The sequence below is a fragment of the Streptopelia decaocto genome (assembly GCF_964273445.1).
Source record: "Streptopelia decaocto genome assembly, chromosome: 6".
In the NCBI taxonomy this organism is placed as follows: domain Eukaryota; kingdom Metazoa; phylum Chordata; class Aves; order Columbiformes; family Columbidae; genus Streptopelia; species Streptopelia decaocto.
Genome location: NC_138660.1, coordinates 22,889,677 through 22,916,308, shown reverse-complemented (window position 1 = coordinate 22,916,308; position 26,632 = coordinate 22,889,677).

The window sequence follows — 26,632 nt, the reverse complement described above, 5'->3', positions numbered from 1 at the left end:
GAGGTTCTTGCTTCAGTCAGTGCAGATATGTACAGGCATGCAAAACTAACTTTGGCACTAAGTCACTTCACGGTTTGGTGACACAGTTGTTTTGTTAATCAACTATACACGGCAATAGCACTATTTGCAGGGCACTCCATTCTTAAGCTGTAACCTTTTTATATGCAAAACCATTCATATATAAAGTCACTAAAATACCTTATCTCCTTTTTCAACAACAGATGGATGAGCTTTATATTGTTCCAAAACAGTGCCACTACTTTTTGCTGAAAAAAGATCACAGAGCCATTTCTGTTATTTATGAGAACTTGCACTACACTAACAGCCAGCAGAATGAGGAAACAACATGCAGACATCCTCTGCATAAGTGTCTTGCTCTAGTTGTATTTAGTGCCTTCACTGGAAAGGCTCCAAATGGTTAAGCAATTCCAAAATCAGCAGGACTACGTGAGCAATTGCATAAAGGCTCTGGCAGCCACCATCACTCGAGGCTGTAGTGCCAGATGAGGCAAGAGGGAGAGGGGGTAGAATCAACGGCAAAACAACACACAGAATCAGTGAAATATCAAAACATCATAACACCATCATAACTGCCAAAAACTCAGTGTGTTTTCCTCTCCTGCCAGCTTGAGTGACTGTGCTCTGTTTCTGTTCAGCAAGTTCTTTGACACAACAGCCCCATAACCTGGCCCCTGAGGTAAACCTGGGCCTCCATCACGATGCTGTCTCATGACACTTACTAAGTACAGGACAGCATCAGCAGAAAAATGGCACAAGCAAGGGGCCTGCGCACTCCACGTAGCTTCTCTAGCCCAAAGCCAAAAACCTTATCTCCCTCCTTTGACGTTAACACTCCTGCTATCACACACAGGTCAGCACAAGTGTTGGCCAAGATCAAACATGTTGGCCAAGGCGCAGCAGTTTCCAGTAGCAATGTGTAATCTGGGTGCCATCTAGAGGTTGCGACGAGATGCCTGCACATAGAAATACTCCATTCGATAAATACCAGCTGCATTCCAGCCTCTTTCTGTGCTGCAGGTCAAGTGTCTCACCAACAAATTCCTCAGCATGGCTTTAGTTCCAGCCAGATAAGGACTGCCTGGCAGACGCAGAGGCATGAAGATTTATTGTGTTCTGTAGAAGATAAGTATGCAGGATACGTCATTTGTACAACAGGATTGCAAAAATCTGCAAAGTTCATGGCTCCTTGTATCTTGTATTTGTGGTTTATTTCTTCCATTAAGTTTTACAAACTGCAGTTTGCATCAGAAATACATTTTTATCAATGCAGCAGTATCAGGTACAACTGTTGTGGAAATATTTGTAGATTTATTCTCACAAGTACATTAAAAACTGACACCTTATTTCTACCAAAAGAAATCCTATACTAACTATGTAGGTTCATTTTTTACATGTAAAGTTTAAACTGTATGAATAACTAATATTGTTACTGTTCTGAAAAATAAATTTTTTTGGTCAACACAACAACATGTCAGATAAAAATTGGAACGTAAACAACTAAATTTCAAACTCAACCACCTTCCCTGCTCTTTGAAACAACCTGCATTAATTGCTTTGCAGTGCTCCCTCTGCTGGCAAATTTAAAAGGGAATATATTACTTCATTGTACTGCCTTCAACACATGAAAGTTTATATTGTTAGGTTTCTGATTCTCTTTTAATGAAAACAGGGATATATTTTGTTTGCCTTATAGTAACAAGTCAATAATCTTCCTCCCTTACCCCCTTCCATTATTTTTTTAACAGAGAAAGGCTCAGGACTGCACCAGAGGAAAAACAAAAACAAAAAAAACCAAACAATCAAACATAACCCCCCCCCCAAACAAACTAACAAAAAGCACCCACAACACACACACAAAACCCCCAAAAAAACAAACAGAATTTACTATGTTCATGCTGAAGATACAGTGTGACGATATGAGCAGGTAACATCACTGCTCCCATGATACAGGTCACTAAGCCACAGTGAAAACATTTTTTGTGCTAAAATCGAAATTCAACTTGCTTGGCCAAAGGGAAGTTCTTGCCTCAGAGTGACGCAGGCAAATGTACATCTGCCTCTAAATGTTACCATTGATCTTTCTCTAAGGCAGATGTACTTAAATGAGGTTGAAGCTGTCTGGCAGAACCAACACAAAGCTCCGAACAGAACAAAACTCCTACCCAGAAACTGTGTGCATCCTCCTCCAAAGGCAGGGCCCATGCTGAACTCTTTTGCTATGCACTTACCAGGGGGCTCCAAGGACTAACATCCTACTGGTGGAAGTTTGTATGCTCTTTAAAAGATCATTTTTATCTACTACTCTCTGCTAAACAAAGACAGCACTCCCAGTTAGTTTAAGGACATGCTTGCACACTTTGCTGAGTGGGAACCTTCAGGATTCCTGGTGAAAAAAGTGGAGACTTCCGCTCCAGAAGACCAGGCAGAGAGTGCAGTGGTCGTTTGTCCTTACACTGTAAACTTGCTGCAATTACGTTTTTGTGAGTACATTTTAGCACAGATATATTTACTTTTTTCAAGCTCAATGCTTTTTTCCAGAAGCCATTTTGTTTTCTTGAGTGCCTTTGCGAAGGCTGAATCAGAGGAGAAGAAGGACAGCAAATACTTTAAAGACAGGGCAAACTCCTCTGAAGAAGAACGCTATTGGAAAAAAGACTCCATTAAAGACAAAGAGTGGTTCAAGAAATCCTAAGTGTATGTGTGCACAAGACATCCACTGATGTTCCCTCTGTGATCAGCAATTCAGTGTTCAAGTATGGGACTGCAATGAAGCTGGAAGTCAAGTGCAAAGTCATAAGGTACATGTCTTGTTTTTCTTGCAATCTAATCACTCTGCCCATTTTTAGAACCACAGGCTTGCTTTGTTTAATCAAGAAAATCAGTCAGCAGACAGTTATAATTCAGACTGTTGATTAAAATAGCACTTTGAAGGGAAGGGCCTATACAAAGCCTGGGAGACACAAGGCAGTAACTGATACAAAATCTTGCCTTTCTTGACCTCCTCCCACCATTGCTGGAAACATCATCACATATTGCCCAATACACTCAGCCACTGCATCTCCCCCTTGATTATGTTGTTTGCTTTTGAACAAATATTTCTGTGGTCTTGCTGCTCCTTTTCATCAGCCCTGTTGCGATGTTATTACACCAAACACCCTTCCTCTGGCACGTCATAGTGCTGAGTTCCTCGATGCTCCAAAGCCTATGACCTGATTGTGCTAAGTGCTGGATAAACATGGTGAGCATGTCTGCTCCACAGTGTTTCTAGTCTAATTATGTAAGATAAAGGGAGGAAAACGAGAAGATGGAGGAAGCACTATCTTCATTTTACAGATTCAGAGTAAATGACCCACTCAGTCATACCAGAGCACATGTAGTGGAGCCAGGAACTCAACCATCTCAACCCCCGCTCATTATTTTTATCTTTTAATTTCTCTGTTGAGTCTAATGCCTCTCTGTGGATTGAGGTCTCCCCATAGAGACTACTATGTAAACAGAGGAGGAAACCTCGAGGGCAGTAAGGAAAGAGACATGACTAAAAGGTATGTGTATATATCAGCTGGAGACTCACAGGGTTTACAGGACAGAAATGCACCTAATACATTTGTAAACTCTTTCTTACTGCATGTTAAGGAGGAATAGCCTCAAAGAGAAGGCAGAAGCAAGATGGGCATCAAGGGGAAGAAAATATGTAGGAAGAAAGAATAGAGGGAAAGTATAGTAGTTTCTTCTGTATCTCTGGGATGAGTTTAATGGGGCTCAGTGGGATACCCAGTTAAACATGCACCCCTATAATGAGATATGAATAATAAAAGCATTATTCTTTCATATGTCTCAGTCTGACTTGTCATTACTAACTGCACAGCTTTAAGTAAGAGCTTTGCTAGCAAAGTCAGCCTGGCCTTTGATGGTCAGACGCGGTTTTTTCCTCCTTTTCTTGCCATTGCCCTACATCTTCAGGTTAACTCCTGGTCTATATCATTCCATATGCACAAAATACATGAGGATTTCCTCTCCCCAGCTACCCCTACTGACCTTGAGTAGTTGCTTCTTACACAGTTGTCCTGAATGGTATAACCTGGCCTCTGGACTCTTGCTAATGTTACACAAACAGAAACTCAGTTGGCAGGCTTTGCAGCCAAAGGCAGCTCTCACAAGCAGACTGCACCAGGTCTGGAGCCAGCAGTCAAATGAGGAACATGGGAAGGATGATTTTCAGACATGGGACAAGGACAGGCTAGGTCTGGTTCGTGAGTTCGGGAAGTGAACTGAATCCAGCACAACTCTGCATCCTTACCTCTTATTTTAGTTTAGTTTTTGAGGGTGACATGAGATATTCCAGTGGCAAAAATCTGCTCACTCCCTTCCTCCTCTCTCCACAGTGGATGAGAAAACTTCTGGATGAGCTTTTAAATGCAGATAAGATCAAATAACATGCTAATCTGTATAAAATAACAACTTTCAAGAAAAATGTAGCTAGCAACACTGTTGCAGAGCACGTGTGAAGTTGTGCCATTTGCAAAGACCTTTTTTTGCTCACTGTTTCCAATTCTGCTCCCACATAACAGAAAGCAGAAGGGCTATTTACAGATATGTTAACTCCTTCACTATAGGCACAGAACTGCATCAGTGCTAGGCATGATCTGCAGCTGAAACACATGATCAGGGTGCACCGGTCCTACTCAAGCTCCAACCCTTCCTCCATCCCCACGGCACACTGCGAGGAGGAGCACGCCTTGTGTGCTGAGTGCCTGCCAGGCTTTCAGACCTGGACTGAAGCCGAGGTGAACCGCATGCTGTTACATGTGGGTGCAAGCCAGTCAGCTGGTGGGGGTTTAGAAGTGATTCAGGTGCCTCTTTTGGGGTAGGTACTCAGTATCCTGTTTAATACCTTACTTCTTCGACCTTGGATACCTGATTTCAGCCACGTTCCTCCTATGTAAAATGATGGTAACACCTCCAGACCTCAGAGCTGCACTGTAAATACAAGACTAAGTGACTTGGCATAGGGGAATGAAATGTCCTGACTCATGAGATGAGCTGAGGTCATGCAAGCCCTGCCTTTTATTTCCAGATCCACAAAGGTTGTATGAATCTGTGACTAAAATGCCCCCTTCTCTCTCTGAGATCTTGCCATTCTCAGGAACCTTTCATCCCAGTGATGATTTCATTTGATGTCACTTGATTTGATTTAGATTAGATATACATGGATGAGTTAGCATAACTACCAACTGTGCTTTTGCCACAAGACTCCTACCTCATTCATGTAATTGGCTTCCAGCAATTTTCTGACACTCCCAACAGTACACATGGCTAAAACAACAGATACAGTAGTTACAGTAGCATGGGGAACCTTACCTGGGCACAGGTAAGGCCTCAGCTGGAACCTTCAAGAAAGTTTGATTTGTAGCCCATGTTGGGATACATGGAGCAAGTGGCAATAATAATAATAATTGAAATTTTTTTTAAATAAAAAAAATTATCTAGTTTGAATAAGCTAAGAGGAAAGATTGAAAGTACAGTACGGAGTTCAGAGAGCATACAATGTGAAAAGACTCCTTAAGTACTGCCACAGGGTGGTAACCATCCCTCCAAATGTATGACAGATAAAACAAGACTTAAGGGATTTAAATAGAAGCAGAAAGACTGAAGTTTAGAGAAGCAAAAAACCCACCAACAGTATGGATAATAAAAAACTGGTATGGATTGCCTACGGGATAGCACAGAGTCACCATCACTTTCTGACTTTAAGGACAGATTAGATACACATCTGACAGGAATGACACAGGTAATGCTGATCTCCAGTGGAAGGACAGATGAGAAGACCTTTTTTTTGGCTCCTTGTAGCCCTCTAATTCAGTAATTATTAACTTGTAGGTGCTTATTCAGTTATTTTACTGCGATACACAGGCCCAAGGGGATATGCCATTTTAACACTGAGGTGACACAGAAGAGCTGTCATAAGAAAAGAATTCCTGTAGCAACCCAGATCTACAAGAAACCTGTGTTGCTCTCTGCAGCTACAGGCAACCACATATTGGATGCAGAGCTCAGAAAGGTCCCAAGAATGTCCACTGAAGAGATGAGAGGTCTAGAATGCATGACATACGAGAAAAGACTGAAAGACGTTGCTTAGCCTAGAAAAGACCTCAAACTGTAAGATGGCACATACCACTCAGTCCTTTACCACTTCATTTTTTTATTTCAAGCCTCAAAACTGCAATATGATAAAGAAGACAGCAAAAGACAGAAGTTGTCCACATCCTCGGTCCTTTGGCACAATCTACCCTACAATCTCAGTTGTGCCTCCATCTCATGGGAAAACAGACAGCATGGTGAAGATTCTTCCAATGGCTGAGAGCATTATATATCCCTAATGAGTATGACAAATTATATCCATTCAGTTCCTCAGATGGAGGGACTGCTCCTTGGTCTGTCATACATGTCTGCTGCCCCAAAAAAGCATTAACTTCTAGAATACGTCACTCATTAGTTCAGTGGGAAGGATCCAGCTTTCCATATTGTAAGGAAAGAGAGAAGGCTGGAGGAGGTGGGAGAAGCTGTGATAAATCACCACACACAATTTCTCCAACTTGGCAATGTGCAGAAATGAGAAAAAGGTCTTGCAGAAGAAAATCCAGGGCAGCAGGGCTGTGAGCAGGACTAGGTGTGTTTATACCAAGTCATTCATTCCTCAGGTGTGTTCCCAGGCTCCCAAACTGGCCTGTGTATCTGCCTTGGTATTAGCAAATACCCACTCCATGTGAGAGGGAATATGGAGTCAGTGGTGAGCAAGATCCAGTCACTCCATCCATACCACAATTCCTCATTTAGCCAGTGCTAACTTGAATACACAGAAAGACCTGGAAGCTTATCAGTTCAAATAGAGAGACGTACATTTTAAGCTGAAATCCAGCTTTCAGCACTGGAGAATCAGGAATACAGCAACATAGCCTCCAACCTAGTGATTTTGCTTGGCCCAGCACTGACTTAGAACCATCACCAGATCACAAAAAATCTTGCAAAAGTTGTGTTTCATTTGATACCGTGTTAAGATCAGTTCAAGAAAAACTGCACACAGACCCACAGACCTACATGAACATCCAAAAAGCTGTAAACTTCAGTTAACAAAACAAAGCTCAACTTTGCTCTTAACCACAAAGATCAAGTAACATTTAAAAGGAAACAAAAAAATGCAAATAATACATTTCCAAGGCTTTGAAGATCCGGCTGGCACTACTCAAGGTCACACTGCTTCTCAGTACAGTTCATTTCTCTTTACTCAGCCTTTTCACTTGCTTTAATGCTGAATATGCAAAGAGCACCAGACATTTTTAACCCTCAATCATTTCTTTCATTACCTGTCAAGAATAGCACTAACAATGGGCATTAAAGGTACAATATTCAATTGTTCAGGACAGCCTAAACTTTTAATTACATCATGGTAGACGATCATAAATAATTGCCTTAGGGAAGACAGGACAGCTGCGAGGGGATGCAGCTTTTCTGTTTAGCTCATGGCACAGAACTGAGCAAGGACAAACCAAACAGCACAGGGAGACACACCTTAAAACCACTCACAAATCGTATTGACCCTTAGTCTTTAAAAGGGAGGCTACTTCAGCCTGCTTCTGTGCAGCCCAGTGATGATCACTTTGTTTGAAAAGAGCCCAATTTCACCTAGACCACTCATTGAGTTCTCTTATTTTACCATCACTCCTGCTAACAACTGTCCTTCTTCAATCTGGCTCCATCAGGTTTCTTTATCATTGTTTCCCTTCTTCCCAACCCTGCTATTAACTTATAGAAATAACTAATTCCACTGACCTAACAGAGGGAAATCAAGTATCGGGTGACTGTCAGTATCAAAGATGTTATATGTCTTCTCATGAAAAAGGAAAAAAATACAACCAACCAAACCAGCCTTTCTTCTGCCACTATATAGCGGTAGGAAGTTTAGACTAAATGGAGCAGAATACTGTGGACAGAGATACATTACAGCAGAACTTCTATGACTCAGTCTTACTTCACAGGTACCTCCAGGTATGGACTAAAATCTATTATGCCCATTGGCCTGTCCCCTCCTTATATGTCATTATTTATTACCTCTATTTACAGATATATCTATAAATCCGATGCTTTATCACACAATCATTATATTCCAAAGCACAATGGCTATGGAGCAGTGGAGGTTTCCACAAATCTTAGCTCTTACAGAAATGAGCTCTGTTCCTATGTGTTATAAAGGGTTAAGACTTCAAGCAGTAGACAGCCTCCTCCAGTGTCAAGTTCAAAACTCCATTAATAAGATTATTTCTCTACCAGCTTTTTTGTAGAAGCCTCCAGCCAACACATCGATACACCAGAACCTGTGCAGACACCACTTTCACCAATTGTTAAGACCTCACCAAAAGCCTTCATGCAAGATTTAAGTCTTGTGGAAGATAAAAAGCAAAAGTCATAGTACATAACACCATGCAGCCAATACCTTCATTCCAGGGAGGGAAGGTTTTTATTTAAGTGTTCCAAGTACTGTAGGACTGCAGTTAGGATTCTGTATAAGCAACAGACCCACAGTTTGAACAACCTGGTCCCAGGTGCCCTTTAGTTTTCTGCCACTCTTTCCCAGTCACTTTGCAATCAACAGCCTACCTGGAACTTTCTGGCTCTCCCACGGTTTGTATTTGAAGTGGTGGGACATCTCAGTTGCCAGTCCAACTGCTGCCTCCCTATAACCAGTGCAGATGACACCGGGCTGTGACAAGATGGGATAAACTGATTTTGCTTCTCTTGGTCATATTTTGTTGTCAGGTCCGGGGATTTCTTTTGTCCCCAGCAGTACCACTGATTAGAACAATTCTCATTTCTTATCTTCCACATTCTAGTACTGCCGCTCCAGCTCTCCCACTGCTTTGTCAGAACTGAAATAAACCTGGGGCAAGTTTTCTGCAACGCTCTCTCCATCTGCGATCCCAGCTCCACTGCCCGGGCCAGAGTCAAGCTACCAAGCTGCATCAAGAGCTCCTCCCGAATTCGCCAGTCTGCTGCTTTGTCAATGAGCTGATCCAGGATCAGCTCTTCCTGCCAACACCCAAAAGCACAGGCTGATGCCAATTCTTGCAGTGCCAAAGCAAAGGCTGTAAAAGTTTCACCTGGCAGTTGTGCCCGCTGCCTGAACTGGAACCTCTGTAGCACCGCGCTCTTTCCGGGCTTAATGGGCCCTGAAAGCTTCTTCATTGTTTCTTCAAAGGAAGCAGCTGAAACCAGGGTTGCAAAAATCCTCTGATCTTTCACGTCCAAATAATGGAGAATAGTCCTCAAGGACCCTTCAGGTGTCACTCATCTATATCAGCCAAATCTCACAATCAGCCACTGACACCTGAGGCCTGAGAGATTTCACAGTTCCAGTAATATGTAGGATATAAACGAGCAGCCAGATGCAACCGGAACGTCCCAGTCTTCACTGCCAACATTGCACGGGTCGACAGGTATTTGCACCACCTCTGAGCAAGGGCACAGGCGCATGTCACAAACACTCTGCCTCCTGTCACAGGAGGCAATTTTTTGTCACCCAAAAGCCTCCTGCCTTCCAGGCCAGGCTGTCTGGCGGGGTGGGAAAGACAGCGCTCCTCCCACACAGGCAGGTGAGCGTGAGAGGAGGAAACAGAATGGGAAGGAAACAAGGAGATGGGAAGAGTATCTCCCCCGCTAGGAAATTTTTGTTGCATGCCCTAACGCCCTAAACTAAAACTTGTCACATGTTTAATGGGAATCAAATGCAAAATCCGGGTTTAATGGTTTTACACACATTGCTCACAATAATTAACAGCACAATCTTCACCAGCAAAACAACCCCCACATGCCACCAAGGCATGTGCAGAAAGAGAGCAGGACTACGGTCGCAAGAAGAGTGCTGAAAGTCAAAGCTGACCTATGTTTGCCTTCACAGATGCAGGCTGTCAGCTCTTTATTTTTGGTGTCTAACAATCACGCTCTGTGCCAGAGCCCATTCATCCATTCAAAAGTGACACTATTTCACTAGCAGTTCCCAGAGAGCAGTCTCACAGGCATATAGGAGCAGCAGAACTGTAAAAAGATGTTTGTATGGGCAATTTTTCTTCCTGGGGCTGCAGTCTGTGGCTGTCTCCATGTTGCAGCTTTTTTCAGCTATCACATAGCAGGTACAACTGGTAACACAGCTACTGAAAAGTGTGTGTTGTTGAAAACATAATGAGAAAGGAGGAGATGTCTTGCTTGCCCTGGACATTTGTGAATATGTGTGGTACTAAGAAACAATTTTTAGCCATTTTTCATATTTTGCTGGCTGGTTGCCGTATCCCAGCCAAACAGACCCCTATACAGGGATGCAGCAAATCTCTATTATAGGCCAAGAGTATCCCAGTTTTAAGACACCCCTCCTCAATGAACTAGCCAAACCCCTTAGTTCAGAAGAACTGATCAGTTTTTTGGGGGGTAAAAAAAGAAGTCCCTGAACAACACACTAGAGAAGCTCATGGGTTTACCTCCAACTGCCCACTGCTCTACCATTTCTCTTTCACAGGAACATGCCAGCTGTTTCACTAAAGCCTTGGTCACACAATAAGTCTGAGTGGAGGTGGAATGCTGAAATACTCAACAAGCTTTTGCATTTTTCAAAGATTTGAAATTTAAGAGGTTTAAAGATTATTGTCCCAACAACTTAATAAAGGAGGATTTAGGTTAATCTGGAGAATCTCAGCCCCATTTTTAGCAATAAGATTTACCGTACAGAGATTAATGACACAGATTTTGCTTATTTTTATAAGATAACCCTAATCTTTACCCCATGGGCATCATTTTTCTGTCATTCAAAATTCTCAGTGTCTACTCCTTTACAAGATTGCCAATTTATTTACAGGGTCAGCTGACTTGAAGGTATAAAGCTAAGAGGAAAAAGAATGTAAAGGTGAACTTCCCCCAAAAAACCTGCAAAACCAAAAATACTGGAGTGCCTTGAGCTGCTTTGTCTGCACTCCAGAGTACAGTGGGTTGTAGCCACCAGACAAAAAGCAGAGAAAACAGCTGGAGAAGGAAGGACAGGAGAACTGTGCCCAGCGGAGCAAAACACACATCTCAAGCGCTGTGCCTTTGCCTTCCAGGGGTGCTGCCGCAGAAACACTGAGGACAGACACAGGAGTCTAGCCTGTAGCACAACAGTTTAGGAAGGGCACTGAGGCCAGAACTAACCTGGCAGGATGTAGGTCTAACACACTGGGCCATGGGTTTCAATTATTCATCAGTACTCTCTGTGTTGGTTTCGTTTCTTCTATTTAATTAAAGGGGCTCTAATTAAAAAGTGAATGTTGTCAAAAGCTATAATAGCAAACAAAAAAGACATGGGAAGAGTCAGGCTGTAGTTAACATACACAAAAGCAATGACAGTGACTTCATTCAGTGCATGGATGGGCAAAAAAAGAATAAATATAATCACAAAGCCTTTTGTCTGAATTCCTGTGAGGTAAAAATCTTAATAGCTCTTTATTCCAGCTGGAGAAAACTATCAGTGAAATACACTGATAATATCAGATAAAGTTAATAGATTGTGAAGTTTCGGCAGCATAACTTTTTAAAAAGTATTTTCCTTGAGTGAGAACTGCTATTCATGCACATTGGAGGAATATAAAGAATTGTTTCCTTTCCTAAAATATTAGATGACATAGAAAACTAATTGTGCAGAAGGGAGGCAGAGAAGATGGACTTTGAATCCTACTGTTACAAATCCATTTCTGGACTGAATGAGACACCATTTAACGTATCAAGAGTCTTCAAACCATGCTTCACGCCATCTCTAGGTTATCACTCCCTTTACCACATAGAGGGCAGGAGCTCAGAGACATTACGTGATTTTCTCTTGAGAATAAAGGAGACAAGGCCAGGATAAGGAATTAGGGCTTCAGTGTCCCATGCCCCTTTCTTCAGCAGCTCTACTTCTGGAAATGAGCATACTAGTCAAAAGACAGTCCAAAACTATTGCCATCCAAGCTCTTTATAACCAGCCCAATATCTAACAAAACCCTATTAAAAAAATTCTCTGACTGAAGAAGACCCTGAGCTACAATTTGTTGGCAGCTGAAAGAATGCTCAGGGGAAGTCTTACTACAAGTCTGCCAGATTTTTATGCTTTTTCCTGGACACCTTATTTTGATCACTTAAAGAGACAGGATATTGAGCTAAACATAATAGACTACAGATCCATCGGGCCACTGTGTGGCCATTCTTATCTTCCCCCTTCACAAAGAAGAAAACAAGTCCAAACAGGATGATGCCAAAGAGTGACCTCTTTCATGAAATTTCGAGATGAATTTTTAAACATAGAGACCTGAATCTTGATGTCTTCTTTGGAAAACTTGCCTATAAGAATCAGTTTTCAAGGCTTTTTGCTGTGAACAGTGAAAAGTCACAGCAATCAGGTTGGGTTAAGAGTACACTGTAGAGTGACCTTGTGTATTTCAGTTAGAACTACACCAGCTCTTGAAATCAAGAGTTCTTACCCTCTGCAAGGTAGTGGGTCAAACACACACCATCTGCTACAAGAGGTTCATATTCTCATGAAGACACCCGAAATGCCTAGTAGATCAATTCATTGCTACTTAGCTGTTAGGAAGTTTGCTCCTTCTCAAGGTTTTAATTATCTTATTGAGAGTTCTGCGTTCAAAGTCCACAGGAATGTCAGGGTATTTTCCAAGGAAAAGCAGAGCACCCCATCTGCTATCTAACAGGAGAAAACAGATGTGGACATGGCTTGTTTAGAGACAGGAGTTCAGCAAAGGAGACACTTCTGTGAGCCCCAAAACAGCAACTGCACTGGTGATTTACAGGGGAAGAGGTGAAAGGGAAAGAGGATACATTTAACTGAACCACAGAGAGCTCCTTTGGAAAACCATCCTTCTAAGAGCTACGCCTACAATGCAGGCAAGTTACGTCAATGAGGCACAGCCACTGACTGCACAGTTCTGCTCCATGCCATAGAGCACATGAGTGGCATGGAAAGGGTAGCTCTGGGTGTGCTCGGTGTTCCCTTGGGCGGGCAGGATGCCACTTGTACAGGAAACTGTTAATCCGAGGGATACAAGTGGTAATACTTCCCATCATTCACGCAGGCATATCACTGCCAACAGCTCTTCAGTGTGAAGAGCAGCATTCTGAGTCAAGAGAAATGGCATTTGCATTCAGGACACTTACCCAGGCTCTACTCATCAACAGTATAACATGGATGAAGTATAAAGAGCTGGCTACACCCTTAAGCCTCCATTTAGTCTGGCTTCATTGTTAGGACACGACTAAACCACATGATGCCCCATCATGATAAGAACCCTGGTGGGAGAGAAATATGCCAAAAAACTTTGGGTACGATTAAAAATTATGCACAAATGTCATTCAGAAACTTCTTGTCTGCAAACCATGATACCACAAGACAAACCGGAGCAGGCAGATCAGATATTCCTGCTTTCCATGACACTCCAAACTCTGCTGACTTGGGAATATAAGGAACCCTATTACATTGCAAAGAAGAAAAAAACCCAGCTTGAATGGCAGACATGATGTTTTAGTCAAGTTCTTGCTTTCTGTAACTATTACTTCACTCCGCATTGGTGTGACTGAACCTGAGTTTTCAACACTAATTATAGCTGTCTTGCTTAAGAGGTCTTTTCTCTGTCATTGCCCACCTGCTTCTCAGAGACTGCCTGTGTTATTTCAGAGGAGGGACTGCACACTTGCTCACGTACTAGGAAACATCACACTTGAACTAGAAATACCAGAAACACAGAACAGTGCATCACTTGCAATACTTGCTGCCACTGATTAAAAGCAAGAACATTGCTGTTTCTTTACCCTCCCTGTAAATAAGGCACTGGATTTTATAAGTTTGTGGTAGAAAACTGAAGAACAAAACCTTTTCTTTAAAAGATTTCAAATTCTATGGTGCCTGACCATACTAAACAAGGCTCATAACATGATCAGGCCAGGCATATAGATTGTCTCTGGATGTTCTATTGACTGAAAACCACATACTAGCTTGTACATCTACAGAATTTTGTAGATAGGAAAATTTTCAAGTAGATATGTTTACCACTGCGCATTTCACTAATAAATTTGCACTTCTTTTTAAATTCATGTCTTCTCTTTCATCATCCTCTTTATTTCACCTGCCTTCCCCATTTCAGCAAATTCAGTTTGAGAGGTGGATTTCACCGTCATTTGGAGTTTGTCACAGATTGTATCCTCAGTCGCTGTGGTTGTAAACTGCACATTTGTACAGGCTGGCCCTAGTGGGAGCAGCATTTCTCCAGTTCTTCCCCAGTACTCCCAGGTAAATGATGCAGCCTCACACCTATGGAAGTCTATCCTTCAAGAAGGTTGGCTGGGGAGTGTGCTCTTCACTTTGACCACTATTGAAGGACATTTGGATCTCAATGGTTTAGCAAAACACTGCTGAAATAATCCTGACCACATCTCCTCATCTTTTGTCTTCTGCAATGAGAGCAATGAGGCACCAAAGTTGCTGAGATATTGCCCATCTTGCTTGCTGGATTAACTACTCAATAATTATAGAAGCCACCATATGGGTTTTACATCAGCTAAGCCTGTTATTTCAAAAGAAATGTCTCTGCATCTCTGCATTCAGTGCTGGGTAGCCTCAGGGAAGACAGATTCAGTACCAAATGCCACCACATGTAGCCAGCCAGCACTCATATACATTTCAGAGCAATGGAGAACAAGATCATGGTCTCCTTTCAGTTTTTATTCCAGGACACAGTGCATGAGTAGTATCTGCAAGATCACTGCCTTTAGGATCCACTCCCAACCAACACTGTTAAAGTTAGGTATCCCTGCTCAGGCATTAAAAAGGTCATCACTGTAAATAGTGTCAGGATTCCATATGACTCGTAATAGAAAGAGAAGCCTCCCAGTCAAGAAATCTCAGACAGTAATAATAAAGAGTCTGATTTGCCAAATTCCCCCTCTATTGGACATTAGCTGAAAGAGTTACCACCCTGCAGTTTATTGTTGCTTGCAGTAATGTTCCAGATGGCAGAGAGCCGGGCAGCCTGTTTTATCAGTTGTATCAGGATCTACAATTAGACAGACTTCGAGGTCAGTTAAACTTTCTGAGTACCAAACAAAGAGTGTTGTACAGCCACAAGTTTGTTTCTGTATTGATTACTTTCAAAGCTTGACAAACATCTGCCTTCTTTTCATGGAATGCAGAAAAATGCATGAGGCTTCTCTGGGATGGCATACAAAAATTAATCCAAATATTTCCCCATTCCAGGTTTAAGCCTTCGAAAACAGAGCTGTGGGTTTTCACAGATGCTCATTTCAAGGTTGTAAACAAGCAGATCTGTCCTTCCAAAGTACAGGCTGTTTCAAAAAGATGGACCCAATTTGACATCACAATATCTCTGCAACCATCAACTCTCATCTCGATGTTGTTTGTACGGCAGGTGGAGGGAACATAGAGCATTTATAAAAAGCTTACTAAAACTTGATAACTCATTAAACTTTTCATAAATTTTTGTATAATTGTAACACATAGGGTCTGCCTTTTTGAAACACCCTGTAGTTAATTCTCTGAGAAATGCTGCAGCCTCTATAGTGAAAGAATTATACAGTATCTACAGACTAATAACAAGGTTTTCCTCATTTTACATGCTCATGGCATAGACTAAGTTTTCAATGGCTGTTTTTCCTATTAATTCCTTGGCTGAACTCAACAGTCAAGGAGTGAAGTACTTGCTGTATTGAGAGAATGCACCATTGATTCAGTCCCTTCAGGTTTAATCAGGAGCAGAGGTACTGGAGCCAGCCACGACACAGATCTGCCTGCAGCTTTCCTTAGGAAAGAGAGACACCCAAGTGGCTGTGAACTGGGAAACCTCAGTGGTGCTGCAATATAAACCAGAAAACAGCAATGACTTAAAGCAGAGAAAACTCAGATCAGTCAGAAAGAACAGACGAAAACAAAGGGGTTGTAGATGAAGTTTCCCATGATCAGTGTCCATAAAGGACCAGCCCTTTCTTTAGGGTTTCTTCTCAACCCAGCAACCTGCAACACCTGCCAGGGCTACAGTAAACATGCGTAAAGGTGTTTTAGGAACCACTGTGCATGTTCTGTCATCTCTCAGGTATAGTGGTTTGCCTGCTATCTCTGTCTTTACATTCTCCATCCTTCCCCTCAGCTGCACACACGGAGTTACCTTCCTACGCTCTTGGCTGTCTACCTAATCCAAAATGTGGAGCTCCTCTCCAGCTGCTCAGTCACAGTCTTTTCACAGAAGAGAGGAGATACAACACACTACAAACAAACAAACAAATGAACAAACCAGCTGTCAGAGAGCCTCTTTTTAGTAAACTAAACAGAGAGTTGTTGCAACCCTGAGTTCACATGCTAACAACACCTTGGTTGAATCTAATCAGCCACAGACATTGGAAAACATGAAGTGAACATCTCACAGCACAGCATTATGACATCCACCTTTTCCAGCATATGCAAGGAAGGAGGCCGTGTAGCCTGAAATCAGAATTTGAGATAAGAATGTGATGGCGCCATACACCCTGCTCAGCTCAGCAATGTATGCCTCAATCCAGAACAGAATTCAGAGATGTTAGGAAAAAAAGCTCCCCTTTCCCAGATCTGTCTTTTAGCATGGAAGGATCTGCATGTTTCGGATGAGTACTTACATGAAAGGTCTCTGAACAGGACCCTCAATTTCACACGGCAGAAACGTGTCCAGGCACAGAAAGAATGCACTGGAGCAGGGAGGCTGCCTCTGCCCCAGCACTGCCTCTGCTACAGCTGAGATGCCCATCTCCCTGAAGAAACAACACTGATATTTTGAAGAAAGGAAGGGATGTCTGGATTAAACAGAAAAGGAAGACATCTGGGGCCCTATGGAGCAGGAAATTAGTATCTGCAAGAATTCAGTAAATAAAAGGAACCAGGTGCTTCAAGAATTTCTTCACAGGTTTCCCCCGATGAGAATTATCTAGCTTGGCCAGAAAGCCTAAACTTTGTCTTTCAGAGGGCTGTATGGAAAGAGAGATTCTGACATATTTTCATTCAGTTCCTTTAAGTGAATATCACAAAGCAGCTTGATTTGCCCTCTCAGCACATACACAATGCATTTAGGAGAAGGAAGATGCTGTTGCTAACATCCTACAGCATTGAAACAGGTCCTGTAGGATCAACTGAAAAGGACTTTTGCTCATCACATAGCTCACTGAGCATCAGCATTAGAAGAGGCAGAAAATTGCACATGGCATTTTCTGTAGCACAGGCAAACATGCTATTAAAGCTTCCACTGGAGAACCACATGTCAATATTGGTGGATAAAATAAAGATAATGAGATTAAAAATAAATTTTGGTTTGCATAAAAATAATAAGAGCAGATTTGCAGAAGGCTGGCATTGTATCTAGATTTCAGTAAACACTGGGAGCTGCAATTGTATCTGTCAAGCTTGTAGACACTGACTCTCCAGTTTGCATTTCACAAATCCCTTGTACTGGTGAGCACAGCTCAGTAGGGACAATGTTTAACTCCTACTGAAAGCAGTGGTATTTAAAGAAGGAGGCACTGGCAGGATCTACAGGATCTATACATATGTATATAGAGAATAATACATATATTTCTGATCGAAAAACATAAACTATGCATCTTAGCAAGTCTATGAACCCTAGGGTTGCAGGCTCAACAGAATGATTGATATTCACGAGAGAAGCAGTAACACTGAGAAGAACATGACACCACAGTATGGTGCTTTTCTGCAGTCCCACAAAGCATTTCATATGAGATGTCAAAGTATTTAATATGAATGACCTAAACATCTTGGAAACAATGATTCCCACATTGTCAGTGTAAGAGGACGTCAGTTCTGTTGGTTATAGTTCAGAAAATTCCTGAATTACTACAAATTACTACAAAACCAGGAGCTAGCAAATGACCATGCCACTTCAATAGCTTGAACTGAAAATTGTATGAACTCCATCGGTTTCAAGACTGTAAATATATGGGGCTGGCTCCCAGGAGTATTATATTGCCATGAAGACCTGCACCTGTTAAATAGCTTATCGACTTAATGAAGTTACTCTGTATGCTATCACTGCATCAAACAAAGGTAGCAGGAACTACCCTTCACTTGGAATCCACCTTTCTCTTTTCCCATAATAAAAGTAAGCAACTAATGGATCAGGCCCAGGGAGTATAAGAGCTCATGCCAGTAGCTGCTGCTGAGGAAGAACTGTATTAATCCAATTCCTACCTGTCTCTGTAGAGAAAGAAGATAATTGTTTCAGTTCTTCTTTAGTGGTTGCTGGACCCTGGTGCCAAGTGATCATTAAACACCTCAGAGAGACAGTATGGCAAGCTTGATGCAAATGACTGCCCTAGCAAAACAGTACTCTTTATACCAGCTGTGTTTCATTCAACTATCACAATAAACATCCTGCTTACTAGAAAGGCTCTCTGATGAGGCAGACAGATTGTGGCTCCAACAGTCTTACCTTGAAGCTTTTAGAAAATCCTGTTCATTACTCATCAGGCACTTCACAGTTTCTGAAGTGAGTACTTCTTACAAAAAGTGTGATTCAACAGTGCCGGGCACAGCTGAAAGACCTCCTGGATCAGGAAAAGCCCCTCCTTTCGCTTCATGAAAATGAAAAAAGGATCATGAGGTAATCGCTTGGGGTCTCTTTTTACTGATGAATGCTGCACAATTTTATGGAGATGTCCAAGTGAAATGTATATGGTGTTAGGAATAGGATCACCTATCTTCAGGTGAGGCAAATATTTAGGTTTGTTACCATATAGTGGAATTTGCACAAAGCTTGCAGCACTGAACTAGGTACAAGTGAAGCTTTGACCTCTGAAATGAGATGCACATTTTCCTGTGTCCTAATTGCCACTTTTACCCCTGCCCTCTTTTGTTTCCATTAGTCACTGGAATATATGGCTTCTTTCCAAAGCAGAAAGCTCTGTCTGCTTCACCACTCAACTCTGTGTACCAAGCTGAAATGAACACTGCTCTGATTTAACCTCTCCTCTGGGACCCAAGACAATTTAAAAAACTCTAATTCAGTTGGACTTGGCCAGATTTCCAGCATTACCTCAGCTTGCTACATGTTACACCGTAATGCTTCTATCTGTACCATGAACACAGGGCAAGTGTAAATCCTCTGGTATTCGCTGTCACTGACGTAACAGGATAAAAGAGATAGGTTTTTTAAAAGACTTAGCCATTGCTGGATGTGTACTCTGCATTTTTCCTGGATATCCTTGCCTCTTTTTTTTTCATTGTACATATGTACTTGGTTCTCCCATATCACTTCAAGCATTCAAGAGCTGAGAAAAAAATCTGAGTATGAAGCAATGGTAGTGCCACCCTCATAGCAACTGCAGTAAGACTGTAATATTGAAACATTAAGGCATAATGTTTTAACATTCAAATGCCAAAATCTGCCCGTAAATCTGAACTTCTTCCTGTTTGTGTGGTTTTGTGTGTGTGTGTGTGTGTGTGTTTTGTTTTGTTTTAATGAGGTAAAATAAAGATAGAAGAGTTTCATTTTTCAACCTTAATGGGTATCTCATTATAAAAAAGCAGAGACAGAGAAACCAATATTGCTTTCACACTCTACAGTCCAACAATTTATTTCAAGTTTTCCCAGTAAAAAACCTGCTGTGTCAAAAGAGAAAGGAAGAAAAGAAAAAGAAAGGGCAAAGGGAAAGAGAAGGACAAAAGGGAGAGGGAAAGGTAAAAAGACGTAATTTCTCCAAGTTACAGTGTAAGAGACAGCAGTTAAACTAAAAAATAATATGATGTGCATATCAAGACTAATAGCAAGATTATTAAGATCAATAGCAAGATTAATGCACCTGACGTCAGTTGGCCACTCATGTAGGACCACTTCTGATAACAGTATGACCAAGTGTACATTTAGCTCCCACCTAAGTCTAAGACATAGGTGCAGAATTTGTGCTGTCAGCTTTATCTGCCATAGTGTAAAACCAGTATGGGGAATTAAAATAAAACTGAAAGCTTTAAAGTGTTAATTTCCACAGATTTTTGATTTTTGAACAAGGCCTTGTCTATAACGTTCTTGCTAGAGCTCCCAGAGACACGTGGAATGTATTCTGCAAGATTTTATTTCAAAGCTCTAGTATCAGAAGTTTCACATAACTGAAATATATGGGTTTATTCTTTTTATTTGAGAAAAAAATCTTAACTGTGCACTAAGCCAGCTATTGGAGAGATGAAACACATTTCCTGTAGTGCACCAAATCCAAGTACATTCCTTTTATTCCCAATACAGCAGAAGTCAGAGGCCAAAGGCAATCATCGGGCTTGGAAGAGGCTGATGACTGATGTGTACATGGGGATTTGTGTCTCCAAAGTGATCAGGGACCAATAACTTCCCTTTCCATCTTCATGACAAACAACACTATTGTGCAATAGTGATGAGTCCAGGGAGCAAGGCTCACTCTCTCAACAACCGCACATGAGGAGCTAGTTAACTTCTTTGGCTGGGGCAAGACTAGAAAGGCTTTGGAACATCTCTACTGCCAGCGTATTGAGAAGCCTAAGGTCAGGACTGTATTTTGCAGAAAACTTTAGTAGATCCACTTGTGTCTGAATGCTTGCTGGCCCTGGGGAGGGCACAGTTCAGGAAGAGAACGGGACCTCATGCTATGTGAGCTGAAGGAAGTCACCTTTCTCAAGCAGGCTTGAAAGCTCCACCAAATTAAGTATTGCAAGACAGCATTGAGCTTTAAATTGTGACCGCTTGGGAAAAAAGCCATTGAGAATCAAGAGTGTGAAAGCCTTCCCACCCCTATGAGTAACTGTGTAACTATTATTTCTTTTGTCTCCTATATAAAAAAAAATAAAAGAAAGCCCGGCACCACATTATAAATATAGACTGAAAACATGCGCTGACTTGGCATCTAGTTGTGTCACGCAAATTTTAAGCCACAACAATGCAAACACATGAAAAATTTGGATACTACTCAGCAATAACAGGGAACATTGCCAAATCAATTAGTGCTCTCATAATACTTAATCAGGACAGCTCACTGAGGGAAGCACGCCTTATTTATGGAACCCTCGTATAGTAATCCAACAAGAGTTACCATACTGAATCCACAACACGAACCAAATACAACATGCACTTTATAAATCATGCCGCACTATATATTTAGACATACACACTTGTATAAATTTACTTAATTCAATGTGTATATTTACTTAAGAACTGATTTACAGGAATATGAATTTTTTTGGGACTGTACAAGTACTCCTCAGTCTCTCTCAAAAGCATTGTATCCCAAGGTGGATGTTAACATTTAAATTCCTGTCAAAAAAGGAAACAGAAATACTTTTTCCAATTCAAAGGACACTTGATGAGACTCTGTTAACTGTTCTTGGATTTTTTGCATAAAGTCCTTGTATTTCAGCCTTTTCAGGATGAAATCTGTGATGCAGAATGCAGCTTCCTATTTTGATAGCATCCCCAAACAATGGGCACTGAGTGTATCTATTGCATCTTGGTTTCTCTTCTACTGGAATAGTGATTTACCCTTTCTGCACAAGACACCAGTTTTTTAAGGACCTTCAGAGACAATATCAAGTTTATCAGAGAGAATTATGTTTCAATAAATGTCACATATAAAATTTGATCCTTAGCACAAATGTGGAAAACTTGTAGTGCATTATTTTGGCAAACAATTATTACTCTTAAAAGTGCTTCTACATCCTTGCTGCCGCTGTTTCAAATAAAGTCACACTAGGACGTATTTTTTGCTGTTACAAATTACCATAGCTTCTCTGAAACTCGGAACATCTAAAGCCGGAGTATGCCCTGCCCCTTGACTCCAAGCAGTTTTATCCACATATGCATATGCAAACCCACCCATCTCTTACAAACAACACAGAAACGCACGGTGCCCACAAACTCCTATCCCAAAGTGTCTGTCTCTAAACTGCTCATGCAAGTAGCCCTGAATCATGGGAAGGGCCCTTCAGCAGTTTCAGCATGCAATTTTCAGTCAAAAACTACAGAGCCTCTGAACCAGCAATTCATCATAGGAGGACTTGTGAGTAATGGAAGATTTTATGCTAAAAGAGAAAACCCTACATAGGTACCTCTTGTTTACATGTAGGGGGGTTGCCCCATAGTAATCTTAAACCTCATACAAGATTCACTGGGTGCGGTTTTTCAGGGAGCAGCACTGTGTAATCAGCACAAGGAAATAGAGGGAGTCCCTCACAAGTGAACCCTTCAGCGGAGGCAAAGGGGAAAGTGATGTGTGGGTAAAGGAAGGAAGCTAGCAGCTAGTGGAGATTGCTAGAAGATGAATGCCAGCAGCACAAAAGCAACCAGAGAGAAAGGAAAACAAATTTTTATTCCTCAAATTGAGCTTTCTATATGAAGGACTATCTTTAGCCTATAACAAAAAGCAGCAATGAATCAGAGGAAACTGCTCAGACACAGACTCATCACTTGGCACTGCAAAGGAGGTGACATGCTCTGAACTCACCCCAGTTTACACTGCAGTCAGTGCACGGACACCCTGAGCCACTGCACATGGCATCTTCCCACCGCCCATCACTATGGAATGACACCTGCCAGCAACTATGCCTTGCCCCGGAGAACCATACCTGCAGATCACATCTACATTAATCCAGCTCAACACGTAAGGCTAACATTCATGCACAGTTTGAGTTACCCATGGTGAATACAAATAGCCATCCTAAAAAACAGAAGACAAATCTGCCTTATTTAAAATAGTTTCCATGGAAAGCTTGTCTCCAAATGGGGCTTTTACAAGCTCTCAAGGCTAGTGAAAAGGACACTGTCTTCTCCACATGTAAGAGGACTACACTGTTTGTTACTCTTTTTTCTTGGCCAACTTTGTGTTCAGAACTAGAAACTGAACAAAAGCAAAGTGCAGTTGCCTGGTATGTGGAATCCACCCTTCAGCTCTCATCCTCCAGCCCCTGAGAGATGTTCAGCTCCCTCTGAGGCACTGCAGTTGTGGTTTTACTTTTGAGCTGAGGAGAAGGTATGTACCCAAAGACATTTGCCTAGTTGTTTGGAAACCTCAAAATTTTGAAATTATATGCCAATACCACAATAGCTCACCATTTCTTCAGTTAATAAACTCCCAACATGTTTTGCACAAAGCTGCTGTTTGCATAACTTCTTTGTGCAAACCAGGCTTCTAAGTGTTAGGTTTCCTTGGGTGACAGACTTACACTGGCAGGGCTCAAAAATAATAGAAATATAGCTTTACTGGTCAAAAGGACAAAAAGCAATCCCAGACTCAACTATGGTTTGTTTAAATATAATAATAATGAATTGCCCATAGTCATTTATTCACGGAACAAAACCAAATTGTCAAGCTACTCAAATTTGAAACATTTGATCAGTCTGGAGAGTATAAAATAACTAGTAGCGGTCAAAGCTGAGAAATGGAAATACGAATGCAGCAGGAAAGGAAACTGAATTCCTTTTGTTGTGAAACTGTTTGATCAGCTGCACCACCATTCCCGGCAGCAGACGACATGTTCAGGCCGGGTCAGAGTCCTCTTTTCACTTGAGAATAAGGGATAAGATTATCTGTCTCAATGCAGAAAGACTTGAGGAGATAATGAGAAGGTCTAAAGAGGATATACTGAACCAACAGAGAGAAAGAAAAAAATCGCAGTACAGAACGAAGATGAAAGCTTAGGGGTGGGAGTGATCAGCTTCACAGCAAGAACCACTCATTCATCCCGAGGCTCTCCTCAGCTCCAGCGGCAGCTTCCGCTGGGGGCCCCAGCCACTGCACCATGACAGCACAGGTGACAGACAAAAAGCCTTTTCGCTAGGAACAACCAACTCATACTTCAGAAAGCAGAAAATCTAAAAAGGACTGGGAGCAGACAGTAGTAAGACAACAAGAACATTCATGTTTTCCCATCATACCTCTCAAATCCTAATTCTCAACATTGGAATGTGTTTTTTGGCTGGTAAAGATGACCAGGGAAAAAGGACACTCTTCTTCATGATCATAACTCAACTCCATTAATGGACATGTCCTGCCTGTCCCTCTTTAGATTTCTTCTATTTACTCTGTTTCTTGGGCAAAGGGGTTCCCCCTTCAAAAACTAAAATTGAGGATATTGTGTATTTCACAGTTTAATGCATTAGCTTTTCCTTTTTCAAGAGCTGGATTAAAAGCCCAAGTTTACCTCAAAGAAAAATGTGGGCATTTCATCCCATTCACATGCAGCCATCAAGAAAGCAACCCAGAACTACATTGAAGCAGAATTTTCTGCCCAAACAAGTCCTAGAACTGGAAGAACAAGTGTGGGTGCTTTGAAAATGTTTCAGTCCTACGCAGTTTGTGGGCAGTCCAGCCAGCACCTGACTGTGGTGTATACAGTACAGTCTGCTGCCATTAAGTGCTCTGCTGATGATTAAAAACAAAATGTAGCATAATAAAGAAAACTGAATGAGGGGCAGGGACAACTAAACTGCTTATGCTGCCACGTCGTGGTTTGAAACAGCATTTACTGCTCAATGCATCAATCTAGTCTCTCGACTCTCATAACCCAGTCTGAGTCATGAAACCCTAGTCAGAGACAGCAGAAGAAGAAAGAATTTATAAGAAACAAAATTCAAAACTCCATCACATGTGAAGAGGCACAAAGTCTGAACTGTAATGCAAGCAGCACATGCCAGCTCATCAAGTTCCCTAAGAATGTGTTCGATGTGGCAGCACCAGTGAACACTCAAGGACAGTTTTCCTTTTTGGCAAAATCCTGCTAGCACAAGAATAAGGAATTTGTCCTTCTTTTCCTCCTTTGCTGTATTTCTTATATAGCACCAAGTATACTGTGAGCAATTCTGAAGAAAACATGTTTTTAACTACAGCACCATTAAGACCAAACAAAGTTATTTAACAGCACTAATGGAAGGCACTGACTGATGCTGCAAAATATACAGAACTTGGCTTTGATAATCTCTCCATGCTCAGTGGGAGAAACCCAAAAGATTTCATTCAGATGACAGACAGACTATTAACAACCAAAGCTCAGTCAGTTTCCAGGAGCAGACACTGTACCACGTACAAATCTTATCAATACATACAGGTCACAACTGATGTGTAGAAACTGCTACACATTTGCATTAACTACACAAGAGAGAACAAGTTAAATTTACAGCTTGGGGACAGGAAGGACACAATTTTCCTTTCTGCCATTATTTTTAATTTTTGCACAAGTGAGCAGTCACAAACAAGGGTGTGATCACTGCTGCTCCTGCAGCAGCTCTCGCACCAAGCAGTGCGGTGCAGAGGGGCCCAGCCAGCAGCAGATGGAGCCCGGCCATAACACTCTTCCCTTCAGGAAATCACTCTCTCACATCTGCACTCCCTGATGGCTCTTGTAGCTGATTTTGACAAGCACAAGTTGAGAAATGGATTATTCTGACAGAGAAAAATTATCCACCTTTGTCCTACAACTGCGTAGCACAGAGGAAAAAAAAATCACCCCCACCTCCTCAATATTAAAGCATCTACATTCACAACATTTTCAAAACTCCTTTCTCAGCTGATCTGAAGGAAACCAGAAAAGTATGTACTGAGTGCAGTTTCCAGAGATACATGGCTCCCCATTTTGGTATAGCTAGCCAGAGACATACCAGAAATCTCACTCCCATTTTGAACAATTTTGCAAGGACTCCAGCCTAAGTGTTTACACATAAGAGGTTCAGACTGCTTGGATAAGCAACTCCCAGCATCTGGATATACATTTGGATATACATTATGGATATATATATATATCCAGCATCCGGATATACATCTGGATATACATTATAGGGCTAGAATCTAAATCTCTGGAGAACCTTTTAGGCCTAGCATCATACATACTGCATCTCCCTCCTGAGAGACTTCCTCATCCCTACCTGAGCTCTACAACAAAAAAGGAAAAGGAAGCTGACATTTAATACAAACAAGACTTGTACCTCTCATGTACAGCTCAGCCCAAGCCTGACCCTTACACCTGACAGCCTCCTGTTATTTGAGATTACCTCTGGTGAATCTGATAGCCCTTCCTTTACTAGCACTGTCTGTCTGCAATGTTTGCAAAACTGATGAAGGCAGAGTAAGCATTGTCTGGAGCATGAAGAGCAATACTAAGGAGTCCAATTATGTTTCTGCTGTTAAGTTATTGGGGCTCATGAGGGGGTGGATGTTGCTGGCTCCTTGTTTTCCTCCAGTGCTGCACAGCTGAGTACACTGACTGTCCTTGTTGGTCAGAGAGAGATGACTCTTGTTCTGGAGCCTCACCCGTCTTGCTGGAGATTAAATTTGCAATCCAAAGGGCAAAAAGCGAGCATCTGAACAGGAGCTCCGTTAGATCAGGTAGGTCTCTTGGGTGCAGCCAGTGAGTGTCCCCATCTACCCAAGAAGGATGCATTCAGGCTGTTGTCTCTACCAAAGCTGCAGCACTGGACGGCTCTTCCTCCTGAAAAAGTGTACTGACGTGTGGAAAAGCTGAGGGCCAGCCCTACCTTAGCCTACCCTGACT